The sequence below is a fragment of the Vicugna pacos genome, unplaced genomic scaffold, assembly GCF_048564905.1.
Source record: "Vicugna pacos unplaced genomic scaffold, VicPac4 scaffold_19, whole genome shotgun sequence".
Classification (NCBI taxonomy): Eukaryota; Metazoa; Chordata; class Mammalia; order Artiodactyla; family Camelidae; genus Vicugna; species Vicugna pacos.
Window position 1 is genome coordinate 74,873,595 of NW_027328740.1, and position 15,141 is coordinate 74,888,735.

General features: G+C 46.1%; 1 long non-coding RNA gene across 1 annotated transcript; it reads right to left on the reverse strand.

Moving 5' to 3' along the window:
- Positions 1–9,619: 9,619 nt before the first annotated feature.
- On the reverse strand, positions 9,620–11,074 carry LOC140693559 (uncharacterized). The gene is made up of 3 exons (XR_012069329.1): positions 10,909–11,074; positions 10,395–10,502; positions 9,620–9,882 (listed from the first exon to the last, which is right to left on the reverse strand). It is a non-coding gene; the product is annotated as an uncharacterized lncRNA (long non-coding RNA).
- Between the last annotated feature and the right edge of the window lie 4,067 nt (positions 11,075–15,141).

Genomic DNA, 15,141 nt, shown 5'->3' on the forward strand with positions numbered 1-15,141 from the left:
GGCGGGGGAACAGATTCTGATGGGCTGTGGCCAGTGTGCAGGCTGCCCGTGCCGGGGACTCGGGAAGCCGGGTGGAGAGTACCAGACAGCAGACAAGAGTGAAGGGCTGCTCAGAAGTCAGATAGTTTCCTAGGTCTTGGATGAGGAAGGAGGCTCACTGCTCATCCTTGATCCCTTTGCTGGTGGCCAAAAGGGACCAAGGCCCACGAGAGCACTTCTGGGAGCTGCCTGCCAACACCTGGAAAAGGACTGCTCAGGACTGGCTCTGCAGTAGGAGCAGAGGAAGGAAATGTCGCCTCCTGGTGGACATCCTTTGTGATGGCAGTAGGAGGCCTAGGAGCCTTGGTATTGAGGTGGCAAGGCAAGGTCCTAGTGGATGATCGTTTCCACGTGTCTTAAAAATCATTGCTTCATATATTTTATCCATTTTGTGGTTTATTTTAGGGTGGTAAATATGGTCAGTGTTACTCCATATTACCTAGATTAATTAATTTTTTTATTGTTAATTTTCTCTTCAGTGATTTGGAAGCTATATTGCCTCTTAAAGAAAATTCTCTCTAAATCTTTATAAATCATCTCTAAGTTCATAAATTTTTATGCAATTGGACCAGTATTCCTATAAGAGTCTCAAAAATGAAATAATCTATTAGATCCTGTTCCTCAATAATGATAAATTTAGCATATTTTACCTCTCTGTTGTTCTAAATTGTGTGTGTGTGTGTTTGTGTGCTCCAGTTACTACTTTTTAGACAGTTGCTTTAAGTTTGTTACATTAACAAAGAAAATATAGGTATATACATCTTGGATTTCATTGCTCACTACCACTATTTAATCCCATGTCTTTCCCACTTTTGAGTTATTTACTTATTGGGATTTCCCAATCAACTGGACACATGATTGACTAATTGTTTTTGAGTGGTGGACTTGGAACACTTACATATCTATATGCAGATTTATGTTCTCCTGGTCAACAATTCTCAGAGTGTTGTTGATGGCCCAAGCCTTGTTTTAAATTAAGGCATTGTTTTTCATCACCAAAAAAAAAAATTATTAATTTAAGGTGTTGTCTTTTTATGGCTGGCTAGTCTTTTATGGTGAATGGATATTAATAGAGATTTCCTTAACCTTCCTCCTTCTTTTTGCCATAACTCGAATTCATTGAGAAACATGTTTTTACCATTTCTCAGATGGGCTTCAACTTTGACTTCTGCTTTAAACCATCACCCCACTCTTTTTCTCCATGCTTATTCCTGAAAAAGTGAGCTCTCTATTGGTTTATAGGTGGTTCCCGTCAAAGATTTGTGACTCCCTGTCCAAAGTTCCAAAGGAAGAGAAAAGGAAAGATTCCTGTTTCTGGTGGTTACATTTTGTCAGGTTAGAGATCTAGTTATCCATGTGGCTGCAGTGGAATCTGCAATATCTTGGCTCAGAGTTTCGTTTTTCTGGCTTACTAGGGGAACCGCATTAGCTGGGGTCACGTCGCTGTGGCCGTTGTCAGGATCCTGGGACTGAGGCAGCCCCTTTGCCTCCTTGTTATTTTGATCTTGCAAACTGGGTCCCAGTTATGTGAACCCTGCACCTGGTGGCCAGGATCGCCCCACACGTGACGTGTACCCAGTTCCTTGGCGTCCCTCACTGCTGTCAGCTAGTTCCAGTAAGAGTACGTGATGGCTTCCACTACTGTCCTTCCTCCATCCTCTCCAGGCAGGCCCTCCTTTCCCACTAGTTGGCCCTAAACCTTCTCTCCTGCTCTACATACGCTGACGGAATTCCTCAGGGTTTCCAGCAGGTAGATGGGTCTCTTCTATGTTTGGACCCCTTCAGTGCTTGCAGTGAAAATATAGGATGTGGGAAGGAGGAGCTTGGGGATTCTCCATATCTAGGGCCTCCCTATCCAGCAGATTCAACTAACGGTGGATTGAAAATATTGTTGAAAAAACAGAAAGTTTCAAAAAGCAACACTTGAATTTGCCATACACTGGCAACTACTTACATAACATTCATGTTGTATTAGATACCATGAGTAATCTAGAGATAACTTAAAGTACACAGGAGGACACAGTGAAAGAGAAAGTGACAACAAATATATGTGTATACTCATGTATAACTGAAAACTTGTGCTGTATGCTGGAATTTGATACAACTTTGCAAAATGACTATAACTCAATAAAAAAAGTTTGTATATATATATAAAAGTAGATGGGGGGATGTACATGAGTCCCATGCAAGTCCTATGTCATTTTATACAAGAGGCGTCAGCATCCATGGATGTTGACTTCAGGGTGAGTCCTGGAACCAGTGCCCCATGGTTACCAAGGGATTACTGGAAGTCCAGGCTCCTTATCCCAGCCTGCCATGTCCCCACATGGTCTGACTCCTACCTGTACCACACTTCCCTTGTCACTCTCCTCCAGCCCTGGCAGACTGCCCTCTGATTCTTGAACAGGCCACACTCACTGCACTTCATGTCTGGCCCTTAGAAATACCCATTACTTTCTGAGCATGGCTCTGCTTTCACAAGATGGGCTGCATTGTCACTAGAGAAGTCAGTGTGGAGGTTCCTTTAAAAACTGAAAATGGACTTAACTCATGATCCAGCCTTCCCATTCCCGGGCATATGTCAGAAGAAAACTCTAATTCAAAAAGTCACATGCACCTCAATGCTCACAGCAGCAGTATTTATAATAGCCAGGACATGGCAACAACCCAAATGTCCATTGACAGGTGACTGGATAAAGAAGTAGTAGTATATTTATACAATGGAATACTACTCAGCCATGAAAAAACAAATAATGTCATTTGCAGCAACATGGATGGACGTAGAGATAGTCATTCTAAGTGAAGTAAACCAGGAAAAGAGAAAAATGCCATATGATATCACTTATATGTGGAATCAAAAAAAGAAACATATGAACTTAAATACAGAAGATAAACAGACCCACAGACATAGAGAAACAAACTTACGGTTCACAGGGAGAGAAGGAGATGGGAAGGGATAAATATGGGGATTCGAAAAGTGCCCCTCTTGGGGAGTGATGGAAATGTTAGCTATCTTGATCGTGGTTATGGTTTTCTGGGTGTAGACATTTATCAAATTCACCAAGTAGTACATGTGAAATATGTGTATTTTATTGTACAGGTATCATACCACAATAAACGTGCCCTTAAAAAAAAAACAGGAAAACACTGGCAGCATTTTGTCCTACGTTTTTATGTGTCTTAAGTGAGTGGGTCTTCAAGATTCTGGTCTGCCATATTTTCTGAACCAGAAGTGCCCTCCTTCCCTTTTCTTTGGTAAACTGTCAGTGGGTGGCATTTATTCCCATGGCTTCAACTGCCCTCTGTCCAATGATTAACTGTCAAATCTTTTCCAGCATGGACATCTCAGTTCAGTCCCAGAAATATATTTCTAATTGACAAGTAGACATTCACATTTGGTTAGCACATAAAAATCTCAAGCTCTGTTTGTCTGGATTTACACTCGCCCAGAACTAGTTTTACTTTTTCAAACAATGGCATCACTGTCCCATCTCTTTTCTGTGCCAAACATCTGGGAGTTTTCCTTTACTTTTCCACTCCCTCACCCCCATCAGTACTACAATTCTATTCCTTAATGTCCCCCTACTAAGTCCCTGCTCCTCGCTCCCCACTGCATTAATTCCCACCCCTTTCTAGTCTCCCCAGTGCTGTACTTTAGAGTGAACAATCCACTTTGCTCACTTTTAATGACTAATCTGTGTCACTCTCCTCCTTAAAACCGCAAAGAATTCCACGCTGCGTGTGTGAGGAAGTCCACGCTCTCTGATTTAACGTCACACCTTCTCATCACCTCATTGCTGCTTTTTTTCAGCCTCAGCTTCCGTTAGTTCCTCACAGCCTCTAGCCTCACTGACGTTCCTTCCCTAAGTGCAAAGTGCTCTTAGACATGACCAGGGGTCTGCACGAGACACGCAAGCTGCTGAGAATCCCGTCCCCACCATGCACTCTCCTGGTCTACAGATTTGCTGGAATCCGTCAGATGTCAGTGCAGAAAGCATTTCCTCTCTGACACCTTCCCTATCTTCTAGAACACAGCCCCAGGCAGTGCAAGAGCCCCTCTGAACATATAGTATATATGATGCAAAGTGACTCTTACCACATTGTTTTGAAAATCTATTTAAATTTGTATCTTCCACGACACACTGTGATCTCCTTGAGGGATGGGGGGCTGTATGGTATTTGTCTAGACAGCTAATGTCTGGCATAGACCCCGGGCCATCGGAAACAGTGTGCTGACTCATCAAGAAGACTTGTCGTCTTTGCGATGTACGAAAGACTACATGCTCTCTGATCTTACACCATCCGGCAAGGGTCAAAATAATTTCACATAGAACTACAGAGGCAAAATATGTGTATTCTTTTCCTCTTTGTGAGCCCGAGATCATAGGCATCCTGGAACGGAGGTGTCACTCAAAGCTGTCTGTCCCCTAGGCTGTTACGCCCAGCTTCAACATATTTTTTGAAGTTGTAGGGATACGTGTACATCACCCCGTCTTAGAGCAAATGGTGCTTCAGCCTGACCAAGTTTAATGTCCATATAAAAATCAGAAATCTTCCAAACTGAAGCCTGAAGAAACATTTCCCTTTTCTCCTTCCAGTCTGTGTGTCATCTGCACCCCACATCCCCACTGCTCATCTGCGTCAGGCCACGTTCTATCTAGAAACATTTCCGGTGGGACACTTGGACAAGAACTAATTACAGCAGTAATGAAACTGGTCCCATGAACGTAGGCTCTGCACAACAAGGATGTTTGACGGGAGGCCTCAGCCGCGGCCTGCAGGGTCTGTTCACGTTTTCTGCCTGGCTTCCCTGCAGATGTTGTGCAGAAAATGAAGCCTGCAGTTAAAGTCATAGAAGGCCCAAGAAATCCAGAAAAAATGGAGTGAGATTCATCTCCTTGGGAATATTTTTGAAAACCATCCACTAATAAGAAGAAGAGATTTAAGAGGTACGTTTCAGACCAGATGATGTCCAACTGCAGGCGGGTCAGTTTTGTCATTGTTGCTCGCTAGTTGGCTTTCTGCTGCTTCTAACATGCCGCCTGTAAGAGAAGTGGCCTGAGTCGGCCCTCAGAGCAGAAAGGTGAGCTGGGCCTGGAGACAGCCAAGCTCCTCTGCTGTGTAGTGACCCGCTGAGAAGGAAGGGTTGGCCCAGAGCTTCCTCTGACTCTCTCCCTCAGTTATAAACTCTATGAAGGGAAAATGGAACAAAAATCTTAATTCAATATGGTATTGTCAAAGTATAAAAATAATTGTCTTTGGAGGGGATGGTATAGTTCAAGGGGTAGAGTACATGCTGGATTCAATTTGCGGTACCTCAATGTAAAAAAATAATAAAAAAAATCTTTAAAAAAAGAAAAATAACGAAGAAGAAAAGAGATCTCAAACAACCCCAGTTTAAAAAGAAAAAATTCCTTTAAAAATAGTAGTCAGCTAGGCCTTTTGCTAGACTAGGAGTTTGGGATTAACAGGTACACACTACTATGTATAAAATAAATAACCAACTCTCAGGTCCTTAATAAATTAGTTCAACCTGAATCCTTTTTCTTTTTTCCCCTAAGCAACCCGTGGAAGCCTCTGAAATTCTCATCTTATAAAAGAATTCATTTAAAGGTGGTTTGAAAGTTACTGGTTAAAACAGTTATTTGTGGTTCCATGAATATAGGTCTAGTAAGAAAGACAGACAGTAAACCAGTAAGCAAATAAATATATGATGTACTGCCAGGTACTAATAATTGCCACAAAGAAACATAAAGCATATTAGGAGAGAAAATGTTTGAATAGGAAATATGTGTGTGCTATTTTAAATAATCTGGTCAGATAAGTCCTCTCTGAGGGTAAATAATTTGAACAAAGTCCTGAATAAAGCAAAAGAATAAGCCACGTAGGTAACAGACAAGAAAAGCCTCCCAGGCCGGAAGAAGTGTAAGTACTAGACTTGGAGTTAGAAACGCAGCTGTCCTGGTGGGGACCATCGGGGCGGTGAAGATGGGCTGGAGCAGAACGGTGAGAGCTGAGGCTGCAGAGATCGGTGAGGGCCCGGATCACATAGGGCCTTGGTAGGGACTCTGGATATCCTTCTGAATACAATGGAAAATCACGAAAGTATTTTGCAATGCGGAACTACTTGATCTGATTCATACTTTAATAAGACCGTTGTGGGTAACGTATGGGGAATAAGCAATGGAAGCAGGGCAAGGTAAGCTGATGGGAAGCCAGTGGGAAGAGTGCTGCTGACCTGGAGAGAGACACCGAGGTTGGACTGGGATGATGGCGGGAGACGGGCAGAAAGGGGGACACGATTTAACAGTAACGGTCACAGGCCTTAATGCTCGAGTTGGACACAGACACAGAGTGGTACAGGGTGATGGGTGTGTGATATTTGGGGATGAGCCACAGTTTTTGTGCAGAGACCTGACAGGAGAATAAAGTGGGGACGTTGACGTCGGTAAGAAAGGTTGGTGGGTTTTGAATTCCCCCTAGAGTCGCGTCTGTTTCTCTGTACATGACGTCAGCAGAGCAGGGATGGGTGTTCCTACTTCTGCAGAGAATTGCGTGTCCTCCTCATCGACTAATTCGAGAGGCCGACCTGCCCATCCAATTGCAACATCTTGAATCTGCTTCTTTCTATCCAGGAGGAGATTTCCAACTAAGATGCCAATCAAAAATTCCCGTGTCCAGAGTTAGAGATTTGTGCCTTTGGGAGGGTCTCAGAGATGCCTCCACAGAGGCTCGGTGTGCTCTCTCTCCCTCAGAGAACACAGTTACCTTCAGTCCGCTGGGTCTCAGCAGATAAGATTTCACACATAGCCCCTCTCAGGCCCTGGGGACCAACCTCCCGCTTGGCCGAGCTCTGAAAATGAGCACGAGTTCCGGGCAAAGGGCCTTCTCCAGGGGGCCATCTGGCAGATTACATGAGGACAGTGTACAAAAGGGTGGGAGGGTTGATGGTATAAATGCATTTTAATTTTTGCTCTGAAACTGATTCTGTCCTTCCGTTTTGTTAAGCAAGTGTTCTTAGGCCAGACATGATTCTCCTTTTTTCTTTATATTTGATCATCCAAGAGGTTTAGATAGGGGATTTGTTTTAGGGTAAGAATCTTTAAAAAAAAACCCTTGCAAATAGCGTCTTGTTAGGCATTTTGACAAGTGAATTCTCCAGGCAGTATTGAACCCCCTTGTTCCTCCAGGGGGTCTCCAAAGGTATACATGTTCCAAATCTGACCCAAAACCAATGAGACTTTTCTTTTTTTTAAGAACTTCACCATGGACAAAAGATGTCACTAAAGAAGGTGAGAAAAGAGCAGGTCCCCATAATCCAGAGTCCCTCCCAAAGAGCCCACAGAAGTAAAGAGGAGATGAACGAGAGAAACGTTTTATTTATGCACACGCAGGAGCCAACCAGAAAAGTAACTACCATGTTAAATGGTGAAAGTTAAAGGCTTTTTTATCAACCTAACTTAATAGGGAAAAGGGAAAGGAGAGAATTGGCTTCCATGACAGCTTTTCTTCTGCATCTTTTGAATCTCAGTTATCTTCAGCTTAAAGAGGTTTTGTATTAACCGTGGGTTCCATCTGACTTTCCATTCCTCAAACTTTGTTCTTCTTTTTCAAGATTCACTCATGTATTCTGACCTCCTGGATTTTCCACGTGAATTTTAGATTGATTGTCAATTCCTGCAAAATACCACCTGGGATTTGGGTAGGCATTCTTTGAATCCTTAGATCTATTCGTGGACCTTTGTCATCTTAGTAGAATGAAGCCTTCTGCTCCATGAATATGGGATTATTCTCTTTGAATATAGGTCTTAATTTCTCTCAACACACTCTCTCATCTATTGTAGTCTTCAGTGTCCAAGTCGGGTACTTCTTGCTCACCTGTATTGGATGCTGATTCAGAAGAGACACGACCTCCTGGAGAACCTCTGCTTCCACTGAGCTGACATGGAACTGAGTCCTGAGAAGGCTTTAAATTCTTTTAAAAATAGGATTAATGTACTTTAATTACTCCATAGATGAGTAATGAATGGGTCACATTAGCATAGGATTTTAATCCTTTTAGAATTAGTAGAGTAATACAGACACAGTACAAAAAATTGAAATATTGCCTAAAAAAGAAGTGATTTGTAATTCCCACCCACAGCGGTGTCTGTCATGAATGATTTGGTGCTTATGTCTCAGTCTCTGTGTCTCTCAGTATGTCTCTCTCCATCTCTGTCTCTCACACACTCACAATCAGGTCAATTTCCATCTATATTGATTTCACACACATGTGGTCGTGCAGATGGGACCCTGGATGCAGAGAGTGGGTCTGCATACTTCCACCCTGAGGCCTCCCTTGACATTGGGTTGAGACCAGGCACCCACTTTTCCAACTGAACAGCATTCATTCATCCACATGAACCAGAACGAATGGACCCCATCCCCTCTCCATCAATATTAGTGTTGCCTTAATTCCGACTGTTTCAACCAGTGCTGTGATGGACACCCTTGAAAAGGCATCTTTGAATAGGTGTGTAAGGATTTTATTGGGATGAACTGTAAGTATCAGATCTTCTGGGGAAGAGATGCATCTGTGGCCCTTTGATGTGTCCTGCACCCTGTTCTCCTGAAGAGGAGTGTCCCTTCACTCTTCCCTCCAGGGGATCTGCTGGAGCCTCTGCCTGCTTACATTGTCACCAGGGCTGGTTGTCACCTGACTAAAGAACTGCCAGTGTGATGGTGACCGATGCTGTCTCTGCAGTGTTTCTCTCTGCCTCTGTTCTCACCTGAGAGGTCAAACATCTCTAACACACACTGGCCACCTGCATTGCCTCTCATTGGAACTGCCCATGCCTGTTCTGTTTCTGTTTAGAACACTGAGTTTCAAAAGGATTTTGGACTACAGGGATGGGAAAAATTTCTCCAACCTTGGGTTATGAGGAATGCATTTTCCAGGTTGTGGTTTGCCTTTCAAGCAATTTTTCTGGGCTTTTACTAATTTTTTTGATTCGTTTGGTTTTGTTTTTGCCACAGGAAGAGCTAAGCATCTCCCTTGTGTCTTCTGGCTGTGGTGTCACAGGGGGAACAGCAGTGTCTACCCTGAGATTATGCACAGAGTTACCAAAAGGGCTGCATTTTGTGCATCACATCTTTAATCCCCCTGCATATCCCCTGAAAATAATAAAAATGCTGCTTCAAGTGAAAACAAACAAAAATCCTCAGCCCCAGGTGAAAACATGTGGGCAGGAAGGAAAAAATCCTTTTTAAAAATTTCATTGGCAGGGAACAACCAGTAGAGGTAAAGACACGCAAAGAGAAAGAGGACTTGGGGTTGTCAGGGGCTGGGTGAGGAGGGAGGGGAGTGCATGCTCTGGATCCAAGGTTTCACTTTGAGGAAAGAAATAGTGTGAAACTAGATGGTAGTGATGGTCGCACAACATTGTGAATGCCCCTAATGCTCCTGAATTGCACAATTTAAAAGGGGAAAAGTCTACATTTTATTACATGAAACTCTAAAAAGAAAAATAAATGATGTCATAAATGATGTGAAACAAGCAAAGGAAACTAAAGAAAATGAAACAAAAACATCTCCAGCGGAAGGGACGTCAAGTTTGTGGGGGGACTGACGGTGGAATTTTGGAGAACATTTTGGAGAAGAAGGTGTGGGTGGGTGCAGAGGGGGCTCTACCCCAGGTGGTGGTGATGCCTGAACTGTTTCTCCGTTGCCCAGCAGTCCAGCTGCAGACGCAGGTTCAGGAGGAGCTGCAGGAGCGGCAGGAGGGAGCTCGAGGTCTCCTGCTGGATCCAGTTCGTCCCATTTTTGGTCTCTGACATCTTCCCCTGCCCCTGCCTCCTCTGTAACTATTGGAAGTGGAGAGAGTTTTAAGTCTTGTGGAAGATCTCATGCTGTGAGAGAGGAAAAATTTACGCACCTGCCTCCCTTTCCATGTGCCTCTACAAGGACAGAAATCTTCCCAGAGCTTTCCAGACAGCTCCCACCCAGAAAGTGCCCACAGGATGTATTCTGTGACTGAATTTTTCCAGACAGGTGTTCTGAGGCCATTCTCTTTTCTGGTCCCAACAGTAGCCTCTAGGGACACCTCCCTGTGTGGCCCAGCCTTCGCCCCACCCTCACCTACACACATACACCAGCCCTGCTTTTTTGACCTTTGGTCTCTGCTTCGGGGGCTCCTGGTCCTCCACCTGACTTGCAGCGAGGTGGGCACGGTGCTCCAGGTCAGACCAGGGTGTGCTGAGCTACCCGTCAGCCCCGGGTAGGTCCCTGGGAGAGCCCTGGGTGATGTCTGGGTCAGAGGCCTGCCCCACTGATTTGTGGGCCATGGTGGTGGGGACCCCTCCATATCCAGACCCACCAGGAGTCTGCGCTGGCCCTCAGAAGAGTGACACACCAGTCCTTCACTTGGGGAGGGGGCGTTGGTGTTCTTATTCATCAGCTTCTTTTCAACATGTGGTATCTGGCTCTGCAATGATAGTGACCAGCAGCTGACCCAGCATGGAAGTCTCAGAGTCCTTCCCGGCCAGGAACACTCCTGATTCTGTAGACTCTACCCTCTGCTGCTAGATCAGACCGGAACCTTGTTCAGCTCAGACATCCGGGAGGGAAAATGCATACCCAGAGAGCATGGGCTCCACCTCGGGCGGCAGGACCCTTCCCCGGCTCTCCACATCCCAGCCAGCCAGCTTTGTCCTGGGCTGTCTACGTGACCGGGCCCCCAGGCCTCTGTCCTGCTCTTTCTTGAGGCAGATACCCATCCCCAACATGACTGCTCCACCTCCACCAGGCAGGATGGGGCCGTGTGGCTACCTGGATGGGATCTGAGTGGTGGCCCAGCCTGGGGGGGCCTGCCCTGGGCCTCCCTGTGTTACCTTTGGGTCTCTCTGGCCAAAAGGCCAGAGGCGCCTTGGGTGAGACCTGACCCAGTGCCGGCAGCGTTGGTAGAGACCCTCGCTGAGGGCTTTCCGGGGCCTGTGGCCTCAGGATAATGGGATGCAGCAGAACATGCCTCTGTCTCCAACCAGGTGAGCTGAGTAGGGACTTCTCTACAGAGCGGGTGCCTGGTGACTTCGGTTCCAAATTCTGTTGGGCTCTATTGCCAGGGAAGTGAGGTCACTTCCTGGGGTCCACTTCTCCAAGCTTCCTCCTGACACAAAGCTCCTCAAGGGCCTTTCTGGGCTTCCAATCTCTCATTTCTCACTCCATGCCATGTCCACACACAGTGACACCAACTCAGCCCCCCCATAGCCCTGGGGAGTCCTGGATGCAACCAGTGCTGCAGCTCTGAAGACACAGCTGGGTTCAGACCTGGCTCCCCCTACTCAGCAGTGTTATCATCCTGGACAAACCACGTGCCTCTCAGGGTCTCCCCAATCCCCCATCAGCACAGTGAGGATCATTCTGGCCCCTGCTTCCTAGAGAAGCCATCCTGTCTCTAGACCTAGAAACACCTATTGCATCTGTCACCCCCACGGGCTGGCATCACAGGGAGATCGTGCACAGACTCAGCAAAGGAAGGAACCCACAGAGGGCTGGCGGAGTGCAAAGCACACCCCACACAGGCCGGGGTCTGCCCTGGGGTCTGGAGAAAGTCACTTTCCTTGCTGCTTGCATCCCCGCTCACAGTCGTGAGACTGAAATTAAATACAACTCTGACATCGTCCGCTCTGGCATACAACCTCCTAGGTCATTCTGTCATGTTGACATACAGGCCCAGTGTCCCATCTCGGCCTCTGTGGTGGGCTGCCCCACAATGGCTTCCTATTTTTTGCCTTCTGTTCCCACACCCTTGTGGGATCCCCACACCCTCCCCTGGAGGGTGGATCGACTTTGGGACCAGGTTCTGACACATAGACTGACTTGTGAAAATGTATGTGAGTTCCACTCATTACCAGCTCCAGTGTTCCTTCTCTCTGTCTCTGTCTCTCAGTGCCTCTCTGAGTTGTCTCTCTCTCTGTTTCTCTGTCTCCCCCTGCTTCTCTGTGTTTCAGTCTGTCTGTCTCTTTTCCTGTATGTATGTGTGTATATATTTATGTGTATATGTGTGTATTTATGTGTGTGTATTGTACGGGTCCAGGGCAGGTCACTTCTGAAAATCCCTTGACGACATATTGATTATTTTGAATTCATGTTACTGAAGAAACATTATCTTTGAAAATTGTGCAAGCACTTTGGTGGGATCTTCTCTAAGGCTCAGCACTGCTAGGGAAGGGATGCACCTGTGGCACTTTGATGCATCCTACACCTTGTTCTGCCGGAGAGGAGCGTCCATTTGCTCTTCCTTCCAGGGTACCTCCTGGGGCCTCTGCCTGCTCACGTTGTCACCAGGGCTGGTTGTCACTGGGCTAAAGACCTGCCAGGGTGATGGTGGCCAATGCTGTCTCTGCAGTCTGTCTGTCTGCCTGTGTCCTCACCTGAGAGGTCAAGCATCTCCAGTACAAACCGGCCACCTGCACTGCCTCTCGTTGGAACTGACTCTGTGTGTTTTGTTTCTTTTCAGAACACTGGGCTTCAAGAGCTTTTTGGACCACAGGGATGTGAAGCTTTTTTCCGATCTTGGGTCATGAGGAAAGGTTTTTCCAGGCTGTGGTTTGTCTTTCCAGCTGTCTTTCTTGGCCTTTGTTTTCTGCTTTTGTTTGGATTTATTTTGCCACAAGAAGAGCTAAGCATCTCCCTTCTGGCTCTGGTTTCACAGTTAGAACAGCAGTGCCTACCCCGAGATTATACACAGAGTTACTAAAAGGGCTTCATTTGGTACGTCTCATCTTTAATCCATCTGGACTTTCCTCTCAAAATACAAAAATGCTAATTCACGTGAAAACAAAAAAAAAATAATTCACCCGTCCCTACTTAAGATATGTGGGCAGACAAACCAAAAAAAAGCCACCTTTTATACGATTTCATTGATAGGGAACCTCCAGGATAGGTAAAGACATAGAGAGAGAAAGGGGATTAGGGCTTGTCATGGGCTGGGGGAGGTAAGACGTGGGGTGCTCTTTGTATACAAGCTTTTACTTTGAGGAAGGAAATAGTCTGAAACAAGTGGTGCTGGTCTCACAGCACTGTGAATGCAATTAATGCTCCTTAAAATTGCACAATTTAAAATGGGAAAAGGCTAAACTTTATTCTTATATACTTAAAACAAAAATAGAATATAGTATAATAGAAAAGAAAAAATCTGACTCCATAGAAGATCTGTCCTTTTGGCTTTAACCCTTTGCCCTCTTTTCTAGGCTTAGTTTTACTAGCTCTGCACCTTTTGTAAAACAATGTTGCCTTTAGCCTTAAATATACAGAAGAGCCTACTTTCAAGGCTTTGATTTTTTAAGGATATTAACACTTTTGCACTTATATAAAGACAACAGGTTGTAGAATAGAAAACTACTTTTGTTTTGTTAGGGGATTTACAGAGGCACTATGACCTGGTCTACGTAAACAGCTGTAAACCAAGATAATGGCGGACTAATATCTTGGAGAACCATCTTCCCCATGTCAACTTCAGGCTCCTTTTCTACTAAAAAGGGGAGGGGCTGTGGTTGGTTGTTTCAAACTTGTTGGTGTAGGAATTCTTTGTTCTTGGAATCCTTTGCAGCTGTCCACGTGGGTCAGATCATGGTGTTCCTGCAAAACATGCAACAAAACAAACTTTTTCTATTCTGCAACTTGTTATCTTTATAGGAGTGCAAAGTGTTAATATCCTTAAAGCTCAGACTTTTGAGAATAGGCTCTCCTGTTTATTTCAGGCTAAAGGCAACACTGTTTTACAAAAAGTGCAGAGCTTGCAAGTCTAAGCCTAGATAACACGGCAGAGGGTTAAAGGAAAAGGAACAGATCCAATATGGAGTCAGATTTGTTCTTCTCTATTACAGTGACTTTTGGTGAGAGCTAAGTGGATGATTCCTGGGTGGGTCCTCCACTGTCCCAGGCTGGATTTCAGGCAGGATCCCTGCCAGACTCACCATGATTTTGGACCTAATCTACCACAGAGAAACTGAAAATTATTGGATTAAAATTACCTTTCAAAATCCCTTCAATTGCCTGTAAACTATACCACAGCAGGGGATGTCTCATTGGCCAGTCAACTGCCAGTCTCCCCTGATGCAAGGGACAAGTGTTGCGGCAAGATCCATGGTGGCCTGGCCAGTGCACCTTCCTACTTTGCTCTAAAGCTTTGGCTTCCTCACTTTGACACTTTAAAAGCTCCCTTCCCTCTTCCCTCTGGCCTGGTGTGAATGAACAAGTTCCCTGCACCCACCTGTGCTGAGTCCATGCCATGCACAAAGCCCCATGCACACAGCCCACCATCTGATGTCTAACCCTGGGATTAAGTGCATACTCTGAACTCCCCCACCCCAAAGGTCCGCGTGCCCAGTGCCTCCGCCCTAGGAGTCCAGATCACCATCAGGACCATCAACCACCGAAAGCCCAAGGCCAGTGGCTGGCAGTCTGGGATCAACCTGACCCATCAGGTCAGTTCAGGCACAGGCTGCGGGGATCAGGGTGCCAAGGCAGGAATTGGAACCACCTTCATCCCAGCCTGCCTCACCCTGTAGCCTCAGACATTAACTCTGAAGGTGCACACTAGGCTCGATCCCCCACTGGTGGCAGTAGTCATCATTACTGGAGCACGGATTTCCCCACCCCAACCACAGGGTGAAGGGTGAGTGAGTGAGCTCAGGGTAGGGGTGCACTCAGATTTAAGGGGATCCCATGGTGTGGGGGTACAGGTTGAGAGGTGTGGGGCCCGATCAGAGTGGAAATGACCTGGCTGAGAGGTGAGGGGGATAATTTCAGGATGTTGGGTGTCCTGTGCTGAGGCATGAGGGGTAAGCTTGTGGGTGTAGGGGCCATAGGTTAGGACCTAGCAGGATGGAGTGTCAGGGCAGGGACCATGGTGTGAGGAGAAGGAGCCCTGTCTTCAAGGTCTGGTGGGAGACTGGGCCTGGCCAGTGGTGGGAGGGTAGTAACAGGGAGGGGAAGTTGAGCAGGGAAAGTGGGGCTGGGTGGGTGAGGCCTGGCCTAGGGCAGTCGTGGTTCTAGTTCAATGCCAGGACCCAGTCGGTGGCTGGGTGAAGGCTCTGGGGATGGAGACCCGGCGGGACAAG